Genomic DNA, 21,229 nt, shown 5'->3' on the forward strand with positions numbered 1-21,229 from the left:
ACATTAAAGTCTGCTACAAGGTTACTGACCCACTACATTAAAGTCTGCTACCAGGTTACTAACCCACTACATTAAAGTCTGCTACCAGGTTACTAACCCACTACATTAAAGTCTGCTACCAGGTTACTAACCCACTACATTAAAGTCTGCTACCAGGTTACTAACCCACTACATTAAAGTCTGCTACCGGGTTACTAATCCACTACATTAAAGTCTGCCACCAGGTTTCTAACCCACTACATTAAAGTCTGCTACCAGGTTACTAACCCACTACATTAAAGTCTGCTACCAGGTTACTGACCCACTACATTAAAGTCTGCTACCAGGTTACTAACCCACTACATTAAAGTCTGCTACCAGGTTACTAACCCACTACATTAAAGTCTGCTACCAGGTTACTAACCCACTACATTAAAGTCTGCTACCAGGTTACTGACCCACTACATTAAAGTCTGCCACCAGGTTTCTAACCCACTACATTAAAGTCTGCTACCAGGTTACTGACCCACTACATTAAAGTCTGCCACCAGGTTACTAACCCACTACATTAAAGTCTGCCACCAGGTTTCTAACCCACTACATTAAAGTCTGCTACCAGGTTACTGACCCACTACATTAAAGTCTGCTACCAGGTTACTGACCCGCTACATTAAAGTCTGCTACCAGGTTACTGACCCACTACATTAAAGTCTGCCACCAGGTTACTAACCCACTACATTAAAGTCTGCTACCAGGTTACTAACCCACTACATTAAAGTCTGCTACCAGGTTACTAACCCACTACATTAAAGTCTGCTACCAGGTTACTGACCCACTACATTAAAGTCTGCTACCAGGTTACTAACCCACTACATTAAAGTCTGCTACCAGGTTACTAACCCACTACATTAAAGTCTGCTACCAGGTTTCTAACCCACTACATGAAAACTTCTTAAGGCTGCAGGGGCAGTATTGAGTAGCTTGGATGAAAGGTGCCCATATCAAACAGCCTGCTCCTCAGTCATAGTTGCTAATATTTGCATATTATTATTAGTATTGGATAGAAAACACTCTGAAGTTTCTAAAACTGTTTGAAAGATGTCTGTGAGTATAACAGAACTCATATTGGCAGGAAAAATCCTGAGTTGAAATCAAAACAGGAAGTCGGAAATCTGAGCTTGAATGTATTCACCAGAGTCCCCAATGAAATCCCCTTGAGATATGAATGATGTTGCACTGCCTAGGGGTTCCACTAGATGTCAACCATCAATAGAAATTATAATGGGGCTTCTATGTTGTTGTGGGAGTGAATGAGAGCAGAATATATCAGCTGTCCATCAAGCAGCCATTTTGTGATCCCACTTTTTCCTCATGGAAAGAATACTCAGGTTGGAACTTTATTGAAGCTATATGTTAAAAACATCCTAATGATTGATTCTGTACTTAGTTTTAAATGTTTCTTCGACCGGTAATATCACTTTTTGAAGTTTTTGCCGATATAACGCTGACCAGAATTAGCGTTTGGATATGTATACCAAACGCACTAACAAAAGAAGGTATTTGGACATAAATGACGGACATTTTCGAACAAAACAAACATTTATTGTGGACCTGGGATTCCTGGAGTGCTTTCTGATGTAGATCATCAAAGGGAATATTTATCATGTAATTTCTTGTTTATGTTGACGCCATCTTTACGGCTGTGTTGTTTTTACTTTTGAGCGCCTGTCACGTTCTGACCTTGATTTCCGTTGTTTTGTATTTATTTAGTATGGTCAGGGTGTGAGTTGGGTGGGCAGTCTATGTTTGTTTTTCTATGTTTTGGGGCATTTCTATGTTTTCGGCCGAGTATGGTTCTCAATCAGAGGCAGGTGTCATTAGTTGTCTCTGATTGAGAATCATACTTAGGTAGCCTGGGTTTCACTGTGTGTTTGTGGGTGATTGTTCCTGTCTCTGTGTTTGTTGTCACAGGATAGGCTGTATAGGTTTTCACGTTCCGTTTGTTGTTTTGTAGATTTAAGTTATTTCATGTATCGTCATTTTTCCATTAAAAAACATGAGTAACCACCACGCTGCTTTTTGGTCCGCTTCTCCTTCTACAGACGAACGTCGTTACAGAATCACCCACCAACCAAGGACCAAGCGGCGTGGTAAACAGAGGCAGCAGCAACAGCAGCAGCAGGAGGAGCAACAGCAGCAGCAGCAAAAGCAGCAGTGGGAGAGGCTGCACTACTTGGAGAGATGGACTTGGGAGGAGATTCTAGACGGGAAAGGACCCTGGGCAGAGCCAGGAGAATATTGCCGCCCCAAGGCCGAGCTGGAGGCAGCAAAAGCAGAGAGGCGGCATTATGACGAACTAGCACGGCAGAGCGGATGGAAGCCCGAGAGTCAGCCCCAAAAATTTATTGGGGGGGGGGGCTCACAGGGAGTATGGATACGCCAGGTAGGAGACCTGAGCCAACTTCCTGTGGTTACCGGGGGGCTAGAGAGACCGGGCAGGCACCGCGTTATGCGGTGGAGCGCACGGTGTCCCCAGTGCGGGTGCACAGCCCGGTGCGGTACATACCAGCTCCGCGTATCGGCCGGGCTAGAGTGGGCATCGAGCCAAGTGCCATGAAGCCGGCTCTACGCATCTGGTCTCCAGTGCGTCTCCTTGGGCCGGCTTACATGGCACCAGCCTTGCGCACGGTGTCCCCGGTTCGCCTGCATAGCCCAGTGCGGGCTATTCCACCTCGCCGCACTGGCAGGGCGACCGGGACCATTCAACCGGGTAAGGTTGGGCAGGCTCGGTGCTCAAGAGCTCCAGTGCGCCTGCACGGCCCGGTCTATCCGTCACCACCTCCACGCACCAGCCCTCCGGTGGCAGCCCCCCGTACCAGGCTGTCTCTCCGGCCCATCCTTACAGGGGCTTCCTCCTCTCCAGCGCTGCTGGAGTCTCGCGCCTGTTCGGCACTACGAGAGCTACTCAGTCCGGCGCTTCCAGAGCCTTCCTCCTCTCCAGCGCCGCCAGTGCCGCTCGTCAGCCCAGCGCCGCCAGTGCCGCCCGTCTGCCCAGCGCCGCCAGTGCCGCCCGTCTGCCCAGCGCCGCCAGTGCCGTCCGTCTGCCAGGAGCCGCCAGTGCCGCCCGTCTGCCCAGTGCCGCCCGTCTGCCCAGCGCCGCCAGTTCTGCCCAGCGCCGCCAGTGCCGCCCGTCTGCCAGGAGCCGCCAGTGCCGCCCGTCTGCCAGGGGCCGCCAGTGCCGCCAGTCAGCCAGGGGCCGCCAGTGCCGCCAGTCAGCCAGGGGCCGCCAGTGCCGCCAGTCAGCCAGGGGCCGCCAGTGCCGCCAGTCAGCCAGGGGCCGCCAGTGCCGCCAGTCAGCCAGGGGCCGCCAGTGCCGCCAGTCAGCCAGGGGCCGCCAGTCAGCCAGGGGCCGCCAGTCAGCCAGGGGCCGCCAGTCAGCCAGGGGCCGCCAGTGCCGCCAGTCAGCCAGGGGCCGCCAGTAAGCCAGGGTCCGCCAGTGCCGCCAGTCAGCCAGGGGCCGCCCGAGCAGCTGCCCCTCTGTCCAGAGCAGCTGCCGCCCCTCTGTCCCGAGCTGCTATCGCCACTCTGTCCCAAGCTGCTGCCGCCCCTCTGTCCCGAGCAGCTGCCCCTCTGTCCCGAGCAGCTGCCGCCCCTCTGTCCTGAGCAGCTGCCGCCCCTCTGTCCCGAGCAGCTGCCGCCCCTCTGTCCCGAGCTGCTATCGCCCCTCTGTCCCAAGCTGCTGCCGCCCCTCTGTCCCGAGCAGCTGCCCCTCTGTCCCAAGCAGCCCCTCTGTCCAGTGGGGTCATTGAGAGGGGTGGCCATGGTGAGAAAGCCACGGAGGCGGACAATGAGGCGGACTAAGACAATGATGAAGTGGAGTCCGCGTCCCGCGCCAGAGCCGCCACCGCGGACAGACGCCCACCCAGACCCTCCCCTATAGGTCAAGGTTTTGCGGCCGGAGTCCGCACCTTTGGGGGGGGGGGGGGGGGTACTGTCACGTTCTGACCTTGATTTCCGTTGTTTTGTATTTATTTAGTATGGTCAGGGCGTGAGTTGGGTGCGCAGTCTATGTTTGTTTTTCTATGTTTTGGGGCATTTCTATGTTTTCGGCCTAGTATGGTTCTCAATCAGAGGCAGGTGTCATTAGAACTTTGTCAAACAAAACATGCATGTATTGTGTAACATGAAGTCCTATGAGTGTCATCTGATGAAGATAATTCAAGGTTAGTGATTCATTTTATCTTTATTTCAGCTTTTTGTGAATGCTATATTTTGCTGGAAAATGGCTGTGCTTATTGTGGTTTGGTGGAGACCTAACAGAATCGTTTGTAGTGCTTTCGCTGAAAAGCCTATTTGAAATCGGACACTTTGGTGGGATTAACAACGAGAAAAGCTTAAAAATGATATAAGACACGTATGTTTTAGGAATTGTAATTATGAGATTTCTGTGGTTTGAATTTGGCACCCTCTATTTTTACTGGTAGTTGTCATATCGATCCCGGTAGTGGGATTGCAGCCATAAATGGTTAAATTCTGCCACCAGGATACTAACCCACTACATTAAAGCAGGATGTCTATGATGAAACACAGACTATACACACAAATGAAACCAGCTAGTGAACGCTGCCTGTGGTCAGATGAAACCAGCTAGTAGTGAATGCTGCCTGTGGTCAGATGAAACCAGCTAGTGAACGCTGCCTATGGTCAGATGAAACCAGCTAGTGAACGCTGCCTATGGTCAGATGAAACCAGCTAGTGAACGCTGCCTGTAGTCAGATGAAACCAGCTAGTGAACGCTGCCTGTAGTCAGATGAAACCAGCTAGTGAACGCTGCCTGTAGTCAGATGAAACCAGCTAGTGAACGCTGCCTGTAGTCAGATGAAACCAGCTAGTGAACGCTGCCTGTGGTCAGATGAAACCAGCTAGTGAACGCTGCCTGTAGTCAGATGAAACCAGCTAGTGAACGCTGCCTGTAGTCAGATGAAACCAGCTAGTGAACGCTGCCTGTAGTCAGATGAAACCAGCTAGTGAACGCTGCCTGTAGTACACCAGCAACAAAAGCCTTTTTTAAGGTCAACTTGTTGCTATTGCAAACTTCTGCTACTCTCTCTGTTTGGATCAGTTGCCATGGCACTAGAGAGGCCCACATGTTTATGCCCAGGGTGAAATGCAATAGAGAGAGGGAGGGTGGGAGGTAGGGAGGGTGGGAGGGAGGGCTGGAATGAGAGAAAGAAAGAAAGGAAAAGAGGGGAAAAGAAAGACAGAACGAAAGAAAAGAAAGCATGAAATAGGACACTGGGAATAGGTGAAAGAAAAAAAAGAGAGAAAGAAAGAGTGAATGAGTGTGTGTGTGTGTGTGTGTGTGTGTGTGTGTGTGTGTCAGTCTGACAGGGGGCAGGTTGGCTCCTTAGCATCTCAAAGCATCTGGGCTCCATTATGGCCTGACTATAGAGTATAGAAACACATGCACGCACGCGCACACACACACACACACACACACACACACACACACACACACACACACAGTGAGTCCCACACACACACACACACACACACAGTGAGTCCCTATGGGGGTTGAGAGAGCGAGAGGAGCAGGCAGTAATCCATTGTAAGTGGATGTAGTCAGAGACCTCAAGAAGACATAAGGAGAAACACAAACACGGGGACATCTGGGGTACAGTAGCTGTCAATCACACGAGGAGCGTCTCCAGTGGCACCACCCGGGAATATACTGGTAGAGTGTACACAAACACACAAACAAATGCACGCAGGCAGGCACAGCAGGTGGGGTTCACTGTATGGGCATGGGAGGAGTGCTGTGATGTTGCCAAAGTGTGACAGTGGTATTGGTCTGCAGCATTAATCATTATAATTGCAACAGGGATTGATTAATCAGGCCTTGACTGGTCATCATAGTCGTTACAGGGATTGATTAAACAGGCCTTGACTGGTCATCATAGTCGTTACAGGGATTGATTAAACAGGCCTTGACTGGTCATCATAGCCGTTACAGGAATTGATTAATCAGGCCTTGGTTGGTCATCATAGTCGTTACAGGGATTGATTAAACAGGCCTTGGTTGGTCATCATAGTCGTTACAGGGATTGATTAATCAGGCCTTGACTGGTCATCATAGTCGTTACAGGGATTGATTTAAACAGGCCTTGGCTGGTCATCATAGTCGTTACAGGGATTGATTAATCAGGCCTTGGTTGGTCATCATAGTCGTTACAGGGATTGATTAATCAGGCCTTGGTTGGTCATCATAGTCGTTACAGGGATTGATTAATCAGGTCTTGGCTGGTCATCATAGCCGTTACAGGAATTGATTAATCAGGCCTTGGTTGGTCATCATAGTCGTTACAGGGATTGATTAAACAGGCCTTGGCTGGTCATCATAGTCGTTACAGGGATTGATTAATCAGGTCTTGGCTGGTCATCATAGCCGTTACAGGAATTGATTAATCAGGCCTTGACTGGTCATCATAGTCGTTACAGGGATTGATTAATCAGGCCTTGGTTGGTCATCATAGTCGTTACAGGGATTGATTAATCAGTTCTTGGCTGGTCATCATAGCCGTTACAGGAACTGATTAATCAGGCCTTGACTGGTCATCATAGTCGTTACAGGGATTGAATAATCAGGTCAGTGACTTTAAAAGTGGCCAGCTTTCCAACAAGTCAGTTTGTCAAATTTCTGCTCTGCTAGAGCTGCCCCGGTCGACTGTAAGTGCTGTTATTGTGAAGTGGAAACGTCTAGGAGCAACAACGGCTCAGCCGCGAAGTGGTAGGCCACAAGCTCACAGAACGGGACCGCCGACTGCTGAAGCGCGTAACAATCGTCTGTCCTCCGTTGTAACACTACCGAGTTCCAAACTGCTTCTGGAAGCAACGTCAGCACAATAACTGTTTGTCGGGAGCTTCATTAAATGGTTTTCCATGGCTGAGCAGCCACTCACAAGCCTAAGATCACCATGTGCAATGCCAAGCATCGGCTGGAGTGGTGTAAAGCTCGCCACCATTGGAGCAGTGGAAACGCGTCCTCTAGAGTGATGAATCACGCTTCACCATCTGGCAGCCCGACAGACAAATCTGGGTTTGGCAGATGCCAGAAGAATGCATAGTGCCAACTGTAAAATTTGGTGGAGGAGGAATAATGGTCTGGGGCTGTTTTCCATGGTTAGGGCAAGGCCCCTTCATACCAGTGAAGGGAAATCTTAACACTACAGCATACAATGACTTAGTCAGCTGGTCTGGTCTGCTTGGTCTGTCTGTCTGGTCTGTCTGCTCTGACTGGTCTGTCTGGCCTGTCTGTTTGATCTGTCTGGTCTGTCTGGCCTGTCTGTCTGGTATGTCTGTGTGGTCCATCTGTCTGGCCTGTCTGTCTGGCCTGTCTGTCTGGTTTGTCTGTTTGGTCCATCTGTCTGTTTGGTCTGGTCTGTTTGGTCTGGTCTGTTTGGTCCAGTCTGTCTGGTCTGTCTGTCTGGTCTGTTTGGTCTGGTCTGTCTATCTGGTCTGGACTGTCTGGCCTGTATTGTCTTGCCTGTCTGTCTGGTCTGGTCTGTCTATCCTTTCTGTCTGGTCTTGTCTGGTCTAGCCTGTCTGGTCTGGTCTGGTCTTGTCTGATCTGGTCTGTTTGGTCTGTCTGATTTGGTCTGTCTATCTGGTCTGTTCTGTCTGATCTGGTCTGTCTGATCTGGTCTAGTCTGTCTGGCATGTATTGTCTGGTCTGTCTGTCTGGTCTAGTCTGTCTGGTCTGGCCTGTCTGGTCTGTCTGTCTGGTCTGGTCTATAATTTCTGTTTATTTAGTCTGGTCTAGTCTGGTCTATCTATCTGGTCTGGTCTTGTCTGGTCTGTTCTGTCTGGTGTGTCTTGTCTGGTCTGTATAATTTCTGTCTGGTCTGTCTATCTGGTCTGGTCTTGTCTGGTCTGTCTGTCTGTCTGTCTGTCTGTCTGTCTGTCTGGTCTGGTCTTGTCTGTATGGTCTGTCTGGTCTGTTATGTCTGGTGTGTCTGGTCTGGCCCGTCTGGTCTGGTCTGTCTGGTCTGTCTATCATTTCTGTCTTGTCTTGTCTGTCTGGTCTGTCTGTCTGGTCTGGTTTTGTCTGTATGTCTGTCTGGTCTGCTTGGGTTGTCTGTCTGTCTAGTCTGGTTTGTTTGGTTTGTCTGATCTGGTCTGTCTGTCTGGTCTGTCTATCATTTCTGTCTCTGGTCTGGTCTTGTCTGTATGGTCTGTCTAGTCTGTTCTGCCGGTCTGTTCTGTCTATCTGGTCTGTCTATCATTTCTGTCTGGTCTGTCTGGTGTGTCTGGTGTGTTCTGTCTGGTGTGTCTGGTCTGGCCTGTCTGGCCTGTCTGGTCTTGTCTGTCTGGTCTGTTTGGGTTGTCTGATCTGGTCTGTCTGTTTGGTTTGTCTGATCTGGTCTGTCTGGTCTGTCTATCATTTCTGTCTCTGGTTTGGTCTTGTCTGATTGGTCTGTCTGTCTGGTCTGTATCATTTCTGGCCTGGTCTGTCTGGTCTGTCTGGGCTGATCTGGTCTGTTAGTCTGTCTGATCTGGTCTGTCTATCATTTCTGTCTCTGGTCTGGTTTTGTCTGTCTGGTCTGTCTATCATTTCTGTCTGGCTGGCCTGTCTGGTCTTGTCTGATCTGATTTAGTCTGGTCTGTCTATCTGGTCTGTCTATCATTTCTGTCTGGTCTGGCCTGTCTGTCTGGTCTGCCTGGTCTGGCCTGTCTGGTCTGTCTGGTCTGTCTATCTGGTCTGTCTATCATTTCTGTCTGATCTGGTCTGTCTGGTCTGGTCTGTCTATCTGGTCTGTCTATCATTTCTGTCTGTCTGGTCTGTCTGTCTGGTCTGGGAATGAGGAGGGAAGGCATTGTGAGGGGAAATTGCTGAGTTTCCTCTTGCCAGTTGTCTTTTCGTAAATTTCGGAATTCCAGTGTGAATTTCCAACCACTAATCGTTTTTTATCAGGGACATCAGGGATACTATGAATACTGTTAGTGGTGTGTGTGTGTGTGTGTGTGTGTGTGTATGTGTGTGTGTGTGTGTGTGTGTGTGTGTGTGGAGAGACTCTGCCAGCCTGCTACTGTCCATCAGACGCCACTCCCTAATCAACCCCTTGACACTGCCCCTAGATGCCTATCACTCCTCGTTGCCCCCCTGTACAATGGAGAGAATGAGATAGATATGACAGGTCCAGCTAACTAATGATATCACAGTCCAGAACATCTGATTCAACTCATCATCAACATCTGGATTAGTTGAATCCAGTGTGTTGGTACCTCCTCATCAACATCTGGATTAGTTGAATCCAGTGTGTTGGTACCTCCTCATCAACATCTGGATTAGTTGAATCCAGTGTGTTGGTACCGCCTCATCATCATCTGGATTAGTTGAATCCAGTGTGTTGGTACCTCCTCATCAACATCTGGATTAGTTGAATCCAGTGTGTTGTTACTGGTCTGGAACAAAAGCATCAGCTACATTGACTGTGTTGTTCTGTTGCTGTAAGCCAATGGGAAAAGTTGCTCACACTGTTGTATACTAGTTGAGGTGATCCCCTATTGTTTGGTTTGTTCACTTTTACAGCCAACCCTGATTAGTCTGACAGCGATTGACGAGGAGCTCAAAGAACGAGAGACAAAAGGAACAAAAAGTGAGGGGATAAACAAAACTTCCCTCCAAAACTCTCCTTCCTTCCTGAGGAGTTGTTTCTATAGTAAGTGGACAGCTATTGTTTAAGAGTTAAAGATGACAAAGACAATGGTGTTTTTTTGTTTGTTATCTCACTCTAAATCCAATCTCACTCTTTCATGAACAAGAGGAGGGGGGAGAAAAATAATAGGGAAGCCCAGTAACAGAGCCCTGCATCTGGGAAGAGGATAACTACCATATCCAGGCTTCAGCAGGAGAAACTAGGCCACACTATGACAGAGACTCAAAAAGTCAAGGTTTTCAATAAAGGACTTAAGTTATGTTACCGAGTGTTACGTTCCCCAGTTTCTGTGTTGTGGTTTGTTAGGTGTGTGTTTCAGGATGGCTTCCTGAAATCCCCCCCAAGCAGCTAATTGGCTAATTGGAGAGCTGACCCCGCCCCCTCGTCAGGACGCAGCTGTCTCCAATTACCCATTCCTTCTGAAGCTATATAAAAGCCAGTGTTCTGTTCAGAAGGAAGTTCATTTGCTGGGAGAGGAGGCTGATGGCCGGGAGAGGAGGCTGATGGCCGGGAGAGGAGGCTGATGGCCGGGAGAGGAGGCTGATGGCCGGGGGTTATAGCATATGTTGGTTGTTTCTCAGGCAGTTCGTATGTACTATGTTTGATGTAGATTGGAGCAGCTTTGGTATGTTCTGTGTGAGTTTGTTGCTCAGTCAGAGCCGATTTGATGTCCTGTGTTTCTGTGTGTTTGTGAAATTGTTTATAATATTCTGTTTCATTTTTTTCCCAGGGGGTAACGGGAAGTCACCTATGGAGTGCTTAGGCAAGAGGCCCGCGGGCATACATATACCTGTAGTATATTCCCTGTCTAGGCACACTAGGTAAGACCTGGGCGGACCACCACCTGTATTTTGGTTAGGGCACCGAGTGGTGCTAAATTAGGTAAGTAGTGGTTAGGCAGGTAAGGTAGGAGAGGGGGCTTTGAGGTTTACTTTGGTTCCGTCCTGCCCCTTTTCCCCAAATTTAAGGCGTGATGGAATAAATTCCTTGTAAACGTTACAATTCTCTGCCTTTTGTCATCCTTACTTGCACCTACAGTCCATACCTTTCACTTCACGGAGAGTGAGTTGTAGCAGGTTGTTACGCACGCTTCTGACGCGGGAACGCAACACCGAGACAGTAAAACAATCATTCAATTAATCATTAGCAGTTTCCTCGCTGCTGACTTCAAGCAGAATGCATAGTTGGTAAGATCAGACACATTCGCACACCCACAAACAGGAAAATGTATTCCATACCAGCGTTTACAAGCTGTGCTGCCTCAGTCAAACTGTGCCAGGTAGTGTATAATTCAGGCTATCCCATCAGAGTCTGAGAGTAGGGGGAAAATGATTAAATACACACACGAAAAGACAGACAGTACTGTCACTTTAACTCTAATTGCCTGAGAGGTGGCTGGTAGAGGATGGTGGGTAGGGTGGATGGAGGGCAGGGTGGAAGGATTGGGGGTAGGAGGGATGAGGGTGGATAGAGTGGTATGGAAAACACAGCGTGTAGATGGTTGTGAAATCAAATCGTTTCAATCCATGTTGAATTCAGGCTGTATCACAACATGTGGAATGCGTATTCAAACCTTTCTGAATGCACTGTGAAGGCCTGGCACAGGGGTCAACAGAACAAATGGAAAATAACAGAGAAAATGAGAGAGTCAGAAGGGAGAGGAGGAGGGACAATGGGGAATAGGTCATGAGGGATTTGGAGGTTTCGGGAGGGGAGAAAAAACTAAATGGAGCTGATCTCACATCTCCCCGTGGTTAGAGTCAAACACGTGTGATGACGTGTGAACGAACTTTAACCGACCCTGTCATCCAACAAGCCTCTCTCTCTCTCTCACACACACACACACACACTGAGCGCATGAGTCAACATTGGGTCAATATGGAAAGGGTTTTGAGACCTGCAACATGTGACACACATTTACCTCATCTGTTTTGATCTGAAAGTCTATGAGGTAACCATCCTGTCCATCTCTTTCTCTGTCCTGTCTCCCTAACCCGGTCTCTCGCTTTGTCTATCAATTCCTTTCAATTTAAGGGGCTTTATTGGCATGGGAAACATGTTTACATTGCCAAAGCAAGTGAAATGGATAATGAACAAAATTGAAATAAACAATAACAGTAAATATTACACTCACACAAGTTCCAAAAGAATAAAGACATTTCAAATGTCATATGTATTTATACAGTGTTGTAATGATGTACAAATAGTTAAAGTACAAAAGGGAAAATAAATAAATATGGGTTGTATTTACAATGGTGTTTGTTCTGGTTGCCCTTTTCTTGTGGCAACAGGTCACACATATTGCTGCTGTGATGGCACACTGTGGTATTTCACCCAGTAGATATGGGAGTTAATCAAAATTAGGTTTGTTTTCTAATTTTTTGTGTCTCTAATATGGTCAGTCACACAGTACATTTGGTAGGAGCTGAGGAAGTTCAGTTTCCACCTCATTTTGTGGCCAGTGTGCACATAGCCTGTCTTCTCTTGAGAGCCAGGTCTGCCTACGGCGACCTTTCTCAATAGCAAGGCCATGCTCTATCTCCTTCCTCTCTCTGACACTCTCACCTTATCTCTGCCTGTCTCTCTTTAATCCCTTGTTTCTTTCCATCCTGACATCTTGTCTCACAGAAATATGCCATCACCCTAATCACAGTTGAACCGGTCTATACAATTACAGTATATTACATTCACCCACTCTATAATTGTGTAGAATGTCTCAGATCATCAACCTCTATGTGGCCAAACAAAAAGCTAGAATATGAGGTTGAGCTGTACTTATATAGCCTAGAATCTGAAACAGATTCTCTGTTGTTGAAATGAATCAATGGTGAGCTCAGTATTTACATTGGTTTAACCAGGCTACACAAGATAGCTGCAGTGAAAACTCTGCCAAATGTGCTGACAATGACACAGTGACACATCATTCATAACAACACAAAGGAGAAATGACAATGTTCCTATGATGAAGAAACTGCTAATTATAGAGAAGACTAAACAACAAGGACTAGTTCTGTGATCTAGTCTCTCACCCAGACACAGTGTGTGTGTGTGGACAGACTGAATTTTTCCCAGCCAGCTGTCAGACAGAGGGGTAATAGATGTTATCCAGTTAAAACCTCAGTAACACAGACCACAGATGAATAACCTACAGCCAATAAACAGATTGCTGAATATCAATAATCCAATATAATCCCCAGTCTCCCGAAATCTGTCTTCTCTCCCAAAAACACACCTCACCTCCCCCTACTCTAAACCGTTACCCCAAAATCCTGAGCCCCATCTCCCCAAAATCCCCCTTCGCCCCACCTAAACTTTACCCCAAACCCCCCAGTTTAGCCCTTAAACCATCCCCAAACACCCACCCTTCACTTAAGACCCACCCACACACACATCAGAGTTACTATAGAACTGGACCCCAGAATAACACCCAACAACTGACTGGAAGTCTGTTCAGAGTTGTAGTAATTGTGGATCTGTCCCCATACAAACTCCAGTATCAAGTGATCTAGACTCAGCCCGTACTGCCAGCCAGGCTGCAATTGCTGCATTTGGCTGAAACAGCCTGGCTTACTGTGCCATTTCCACAGTAGTTTCCTGTGTTTCTGTTTGAGCAGGTTACACACACACACACACACACACACACACACACACACACACACACACACACACACACACACACACACACACACACACACACACACACACACACACACACACACACACACACACACACACACACACACACACACACACACACACACCTTCCATTGATAGAACTTCAACAGCAGCTTTTCCACACCACCTTGAGTGCCTAAAGTTTCCATGAGGAACTTAGATTCTCTAAACAGAGAAAATATCAAAGATTTTCTAAGCACGCACAAAATGAAATACACACACACACACACACACACACACACACACACACACACACACACACACAGACACACACACACACACACACACACACACACACACACACACACACACACACACACACACACACACACACTTCAGAGTAACTTTGATCATGTGCCATGCTTTGGCTTGCACACACACACAAACACACACACTCACCCCCGTGAAATCGCTGCATCGCTGCCTCCGCTTGTCTCCGTCTCTCCTTAAGAAAATCACTACAGTCCCAGTTCGCTGATTCAAATCCTCCTCTGCTCCTCTCTCTTTCTCCTCCCTTGTTCTCCTCTCCTCTAACTTTCCTTTCTTTCACAGACCACTGTGAGGAGTCTTGAAGGGAAGCCCGCTTTCCTTCTCCTCTTCAGTCTTCTCTTTTCCTCTGCTTTGCTCTCCTTCCTTCCCTGCTGTCTTTCTTAGCACCGCCTCCTTCCCCTCCACCCCTCCTCCATTCCCCTCCTCCATTCCCCTCCTCCACTCCCCTCCTCTCTCTGCTCTCTCACTTTGTTTGTTGGCCCCCCTGCCTCTCTCTCTCACACTCAGCTTTCCTCTGTTTCTTTCTTCGCTCTTCTTTCTCTCAATTACATTTTCAATGTAATGTTTCCCATGCTTTATTGGCATGGGAAACATATGTTTACGTTGCCAAAGCAAGTGAAATAGATAATAAACTAAAGTGATTTAAACAATAAAACAATGTACAGTAAACAAACTCACAAAAATTCCAAAAGAATAAAGACATTTCAAATGTCATGTTATGTATTTATACAGTGTTGTAACGATGTGCAAATAGGTAAAGTACAAAAGCGAAAATAAATAAATGGTGTTTGTTCTTCACTGGTTGCCCTTTTCTTGTGGCAACAGGTCACACATCTTGCTGCTGTGATTGCACAATGTGGTATTTCACCCAATATATATGGGAGTTTATCAAGTTGGATTTGTTTTCGAATTCTTTGTGTCTCTAACACGGTCACACATTTGGCAGGAGGTTAGGAAGTGCAGCTCAGTTTCCACCTCATATTGTGGGTAGTGAGCACATAGCCTGTCTTCTCTTGAGAGCCAGGTCTGCCTACGGCAACCTTTCTCAATAGCAAGGCTATGCTCACTGAGTCAAAGTGTTCCTTAATTGTGGGTCAGTCACAGTAGTCAGCTATTCTGCCACTGTGTGCTCTCTGTTTAGGGCCAAATTGCATTCTAGTCTGCTCTGTTTTATGTAATTTTTTTCCCAATGTGTCAAGTAAATACATTTTTGTTTTCTCATGATTTGATTGGGTCTAATTGTGTTGCTGTCCTGGGGCTCTGTGGGGTCTAATTGTGTTGCTGTCCTGGGGGTCTGTTTGTGTTCGTGAACAGAGCCCCATGACCAGCTTGCTTAGAGGAATCTTCCCCAGGTTCATCTCTCTATAGGTGATGGCTTTGTAATGGAAGGTTTTGAAATTGCTTCCTTTTAGGTGGTTGTAGAATTTAACTGCTATTTTCAGGATGAAAATAATTGATAATTAGTGGGTATCGGCCTAATTCTGCTCTGCATTATTTGATGTTTTACGTTGTACCCGGAGGGTATTTTAGCAGAATTCTGCATGCAGAGTCTCAATTTGGTGATTGTCCCATTTTTTGGATTCTTGGTTGGTGAGCGGACCCCAAACCTCACAACTATAAAGGGCAATGGGTTCTATAACTGATTCAAGTATTTTTAGCCAGATCCTAATTGGTATGTCACATTTTGTGTTCCTTTTGATGGCAAAGAAGGCCCGTGTCTCTAAGATCGTTCACAGCTTTGAGGAAGTTACTGTGGTGTTGATGTTTAGGCCGAGGTATGTATACTTTTTTTGTGTGCTCTTGGTCAAAGATGTCTAGATGAAATTTGTATTTGTGGTCCTGGCGACTGGAACTTTTCAGAACACCATTATTTTTGTCTTACTGAGATTTACCAAACGGCCATGTGGAAAGAAGTGTGTTTTTTGGCAATTTCCATAAATTTGTATAGCAGACACTCATGTCAAATGGAGTCAAAAGCTTTACCTTTGTTTTGGTTTGTTTGTCAATTAGGGTGTGCAGGGTGAATACGTGGTATGTTGTACGGTAATTTGTTAAAAAGACAATTCGACATTTGCTCAGTACATTGTTTTTCCTGAGGAAATGCACGAGTCTGCTGTTAATGATAATGCAGAGGACTTTCCCAAGGTGGCTGTTGGCGCATATCCCACGGTAGTTATTGGGGTCAAATTTGTCACGTTTTTGGTGGATTGGGGTTATCAGTCCTTGGTTCTAAATATTGGGGAAGATGCCAGAGCTGAGGATGATGTTAAAGAGTTTTAGTATAGCCAATTGGAATTTGTTGTCCATCAACACCAAAGACCTTTTTAAGTTGGAGGGTTTTTATTTTGTCATGTAGTTCATTCAAGGTAATTGGAGAATCCAGTGTGTTCTGGTAGTCTTTAATAGTTGATTATAAGATTTGTATTTGATCATGTTTTTGCTGTTTGTTCTTTGTTATAGAGCCACAAAGATTGGAGAAGTGGTTTATCCACACATCTCTGTTTCGGATAGGTAACTCTTAATTTTGTTGCTTGTTTAGTGTTTTCCAGTTTTTCCAGAAGTAGATATATTCTATGGACAAAGGACATTTAATGACATTGAGCTGATTTCTGATGTGATGTTCCTTCTTTTTCCGTAGTGTATTGTTTTAGTGATTCACCATAGTGAAGGCGTAGACTCAGGTTTTCTAGGTCTCTATGTTTTTGGTTGGACAGGTTTCTCAATTTCTTTCTTAGGTTTTTGCATTCTTCATCAAACCATTTGTCATTGTTGTTCATTTTTTTCTCTCTCTTTCTATGTCTCTTGTTCTACCTCTGACTGTCTCAAACCTTTATTTTGGGGGTGAACTACCCTACCCTATCCGTTTAACCAGCTTTAATAACCCCTTCAGTCACTGATGAGAAACCCTGTCCCAGTCAAAGGCTGTGTTGGTAACTGGATTATCACAGTAAACTCTCTATCCACTCATCCTCATATGATGGTCCTGCAGATCTGGGGGACTAGATTGAATTGATGTTAATATTCATGAATGTACCATCGGCCTACTGAAATAAATCATAAACCTTCATTCAGATATCAAAATCACTTCTCCCTTCTCATGTCATTTTCCATTTGATCCTCTCTCTCTGTGTGCATGTGCAGCATGTGCATGTGTTTGTGAGATGTGTGTATGTGTGTGGGACTACCTATGGGACTACCTCTCCAGCAGCTGCCCTGCATAGTAAATAATAACACAGACTGTTTTCATTATCAAACAGGCTCTAAATTTAGGAATTACAGTGGCAACAGGGGAACAATGGAGAAAAAGAGAGAAAGAAAAGGAGGAGAGAGAGGGAGGGAAAAGGACAGAGAGAGAGATAGAGAGGGAGGGAAAAGGACAGAGAGAGAGGGAGGGAAAAGGACAGAGAGAGAGAGGGAGGGAAAAGGACAGAGAGAGAGGGAGGGAAAAGGACAGAGAGGGGGAGGGAAAAGGACAGAGAGAGAGATAGAGAGGGAGGGAAAAGGACAGAGAGAGAGGGAGGGAAAAGGACAGAGAGAGAGAGGGAGGGAAAAGGACAGAGAGAGAGGGAGGGAAAAGGACAGAGAGAGGGAGGGAAAAGGACAGAGAGAGAGGGAGGGAAAAGGACAGAGAGAGGGAGGGAAAAGGACAGAGAGAGAGGGAGGGAAAAGGACAGAGAGAGGGAGGGAAAAGGACAGACTGAAAGAGAGGTAAAAGGAGGAGAGAGGGAGGTAAAAGAAGGAGAGAGAGGGAGGGAAAAGGACAGAGAGAGAGGGAGGGAAAAGGAGGAGAGAGAGGAGGGGAAAGGACAGAGAGAAAGGGAGGGAAAAGGAGGAGAGAGAGGGAGGGAAAATGATAGAGAGAGAGAGGGACGGAAAAGGACAGAGAGAGAGGGAGGGAAAAGGACAGAGAGAGAGGGAGGGAAAAGGACAGAGAGAGAGGGAGGGAAAAGGACAGAGAGAGAGGGAGGGAAAAGGAGGAGAGATAGGGAGGGAAAAGGAGGAGAGAGAGGGAGGGAAAAGGACAGAGAGAGAGGGAAAAGGAGGAGAGAGAGGGAGGGAAAAGGACAGTGAGAGAGGGAGTGAAAAGGACAGAGAGAGAGAGAGAGAGGGAAAAGGAGGAGAGAGAGGGAGGGAAAAGGACAGAGAGAGAGGGAGGGAAAAGGACAGAGAGAGAGGGAGGGAAAAGGACAGAGAGAGAGAGAGGGAAAAGGAGGAGCGAGAGGGAGGGAAAAGGACAGAGAGAGGGAGGGAAAAGGACAGAGAGACAGAGGGAAAAGGACAGAGAGAGAGAGGGAAAAGGAGGAGAGAGAGGGAGGGAAAATGACAGAGAGAGAGAGAGGGAAAAGGAGGAGAGAGAGGGAGGGAAAAGGACAGAGAGAGGGAGGGAAAAGGACAGAGAGAGAGGCAAAAGGAGGAGAAAGAGGGAGGGAAAAGGACAGAGAGAGAGAGCGAGGGAAAAGGACAGAGAGAGAAGGAGGGAAAAGGAGGAGAGAGAGGGAGGGAAAAGGACAGAGAGAGAGGGAGGGAAAAGGACAGAGAGAGGGAGGGGAAAGGACAGAGAGAGAGGGAGGGAAAAGGAGGAGAGAGAGGGAGGGAAAAGGAGGAGAGAGAGGGAGGGGAAAGGACAGAGATAGAGGGAGGGAAAAGGTGGAGAGAGAGGAGGGGAAAGGACAGAGAGAGAGGGAGGGAAAAGGGGTAGAGAGAGGGAGGGAAAGGGAGGAGAGAGAGGGAGGGACAATGAGGAGAGAGAGGGAGGGAAAAGGACAGAGAGAGAGGGAGGGAAAGGGAGGAGAGAGAGGAGGGGAAAGGACAGAGAGAAAGGGAGGGAAAAGGACAGAGAGAGAGGGAGGGAAAGGAGGAGAGAGAGGGAGGGAAAAGGACAGAGAGAGAGGGAGGGAAAATGAGGAGAGAGAGGAGGGGAAAGGACAGAGAGAAAGGGAGGGAAAAGGAGGAGAGAGAGGAGGGGAAAGGACAGAGAGAAATAGGGAAAAGGAGGAGAGAGAGGGAGGGAAAAGGAGGAGAGAGAGGAGGGGAAAGGACAGAGAGAGAGGGAGGGAAAAGGAGGAGAGAGAGGGAGGGAAAAGGACAGAAAGAAAGGGAGGGGAAAGGAGGAGAGAGAGGAGGGGAAAGGACAGAGAGAGAGGGAGAGAAAAGGAGGAGAGAGAGGGAGGGAAAATGAGGAGAGAGAGGGAGGGAAAAGGACAGAGAGAGAGGGAGGGAAAAGGAGGAGAGAGAGGAGGGGAAAGGACAGAGAGAAAGGGAGGGAAAAGGAGGAGAGAGAGGAGGGGAAAGGACAGAGAGAGAGGGAGGGAAAAGGAGGAGAGAAAGGAGGGGAAAGGACAGAGAGAGAGGAGGGAAAAGGAGGAGAGAGAGGGAGGGAAAAGGAGGAGAGAGAGGAGGGGAAAGGACAGAGAGAGAGGGAGGGAAAAGGAGGAGAGAGAGGGAGGGAAAAGGAGGAGAGAGGGAGGGAAAAGGACAGAGAGAGAGAGGGAAAAGGACAGAGAGAAAGAGAGGGAAAAGGAGGAGAGAGAAAGGGAGGGAAAAGGACAGGGAGAGGGGGAGAGAAAAGGAGGAGAGGGAGGGAGGGAAAAGGAGGAGAGAGAGGGAGGGAAAAGGAGGAGAGAGACGGAGGGAAAAGGAGGAGAGAGAGATAGAGAGATGTGACCTTGATTAACTCTGAGGGAGGGGAGCAGAGTTACATCACACACACACACACACACACACACACACACACACACACACACACACACACACACACACACACACACACACACACACACACACACACACACACACACACACACACACACACACACACACACACACACACACACACACACAGCTGTGTATAATTGTCCATCTGCACAGAATTAGAGCACACTGACTACATGAGTGGACATTTTAGTATAGTGTGCGTCTGTGTGTTCAGCACTGGCCTCTATAAACCAAACCAGTCTAGTGTTATTGCTTTGTGAGCTGCCATGGAAAAGAAATACGAGAATTGAGTGAACGCTGTAGAGAGAGTGATGGACACAGAGAGGAAAAGAGTGGGAGAGAGACGTATACTGACTAGAATGTGCCTGTCTAATGAAGTTCCTCCATCCCACCATTACTTATCTTGTTGTATCCCTTTGTCTCTTCATCCCATTTTCTCTCTCCTGCTCTGACCTTCTCCTTCCGGCCAGCAACCGTTCCTTTCCCTTTCTACCTGGTAAAGGTATTGGTAACAGGAAGCGGATGAGGTATTGGTAACAGGGAGGGAGTGAGGTGGGTGTGAGTGCTGAACTAACCTCAACGCTGTGACTTGGCACATTCCTACTGCTAGCATAAGCAACCCCTCAGCGCTAAAAATAGGACACAAGATGGAAAGTTGTGGTCAATGTATCTGGCGTGTATGTGTATATGTGTGTGTATATGTGTCACAGGGAGTTTCCATCTTAGCAGGTAATAATCACATCAATAAGAAAAGAAAGGAAGAGAGAAGAGAGGGGAGCAAAGAGGGATGAGAGGATGGAGGTGAAGGGGTGAGAAAGAGAGAGATGTAGCAAGAGAGAAAGAGAGAGATGTAGCAAGAGAGAGATGTAGCAAGAGAGAAAGAGAGAGATGTAGCAAGAGAGAGATGTAGCAAGAGAGAAAGAGAGAGAGATGTAGCAAGAGAGAAAGAGAGAGATGTAGCAAGAGAGAAAGAGAGAGATGTAGCAAGAGAGAGATGTAGCAAGAGAGAAAGAGAGAGAGATGTAGCAAGAGAGAAAGAGAGAGATGTAGCAAGAGAGATATGTAGCAAGAGAGATATGTAGCAAGAGAGAAAGAGAGAGATGTAGCAAGAGAGAAACAGAGATGTAGCAAGAGAGAAAGAGAGATGTAGCAAGAGAGAAAGAGAGAGAGATGTAGCAAGAGAGAAAGAGAGAGAGATGTAGCAAGAGAGAAAGAGAGATGTAGCAAGAGAGAAAGAGAGATGTAGCAAGAGAGAAAGAGAGATGTAGCAAGAGAGAAAGAGAGAGAGATGTAGCAAGAGAGAGATGTAGCAAGAGAGAGAGATGTAGCAAGAGAGAAAGAGAGAGATGTAGCAAGAGAGAAAGAGAGATGTAGCAAGAGAGAAAGAGAGATGTAATGTAGCAAGAGAGATGGAGAGAAAAAGGTGTGAGAGAGAAAGAGAGAGATGTAGTAAGAGAGAAGGGGAGAGATGTAGCAAGAGAGATGTAGCAAGAGAAAGAGAGAGATGTAGCAAGAGAGAAAGAGATGTAGCAAGAGAGAAAGAGATGTAGCAAGAGAGAAAGATATGTAGCAAGAGAGAAAGAGAGATGTAGCAAGAGAAAGAGAGAGATGTAGCAAGAGAGAGAGATGGAGAGAAAAAAGTGTGAGAGAGAAAGAGAGAGATGTAGCAAGAGAGAAGGAGAGAGATGTAGCAAGAGAGGAGAGAGATGTAGCAAGAGAGAAGGAGAGAGATGTAGCAAGAGGGAAGGAGAGAGATGTAGCAAGAGAGAAAGAGAGAGATGTAGCAAGAAAGAAAGAGAGATGGAGAGAAAGAGGTGTGAGAGAGAGGGTGAGACATGGAGAGAGAAAGAGAGACATGGAGAGAGAAAGAGAGA

The 21,229-nt window shown here is 47.1% G+C and overlaps 1 protein-coding gene across 4 annotated transcripts in view; it reads right to left on the bottom strand.

Moving 5' to 3' along the window:
* Nucleotides 1–21,229, bottom strand: part of LOC110531033 (leucine zipper putative tumor suppressor 2 homolog) — a 99,421-nt gene that overhangs the window by 25,740 nt on the left and 52,452 nt on the right. Inside the window, exon 1 of one of the 4 annotated variants that reach the window (XM_021614340.2) lies at nucleotides 13,770–14,032. The exons of the other annotated variants lie outside the window; for them this stretch is intronic. The gene's annotated coding sequence lies outside the window, so the exon portion shown is untranslated. Of the gene's footprint in view, nucleotides 1–13,769; nucleotides 14,033–21,229 lie in introns of those variants that run through there. 4 annotated transcript variants of the gene reach the window in all.

This window comes from Oncorhynchus mykiss, chromosome 1 (genome assembly GCF_013265735.2).
Source record: "Oncorhynchus mykiss isolate Arlee chromosome 1, USDA_OmykA_1.1, whole genome shotgun sequence".
In the NCBI taxonomy this organism is placed as follows: domain Eukaryota; kingdom Metazoa; phylum Chordata; class Actinopteri; order Salmoniformes; family Salmonidae; genus Oncorhynchus; species Oncorhynchus mykiss.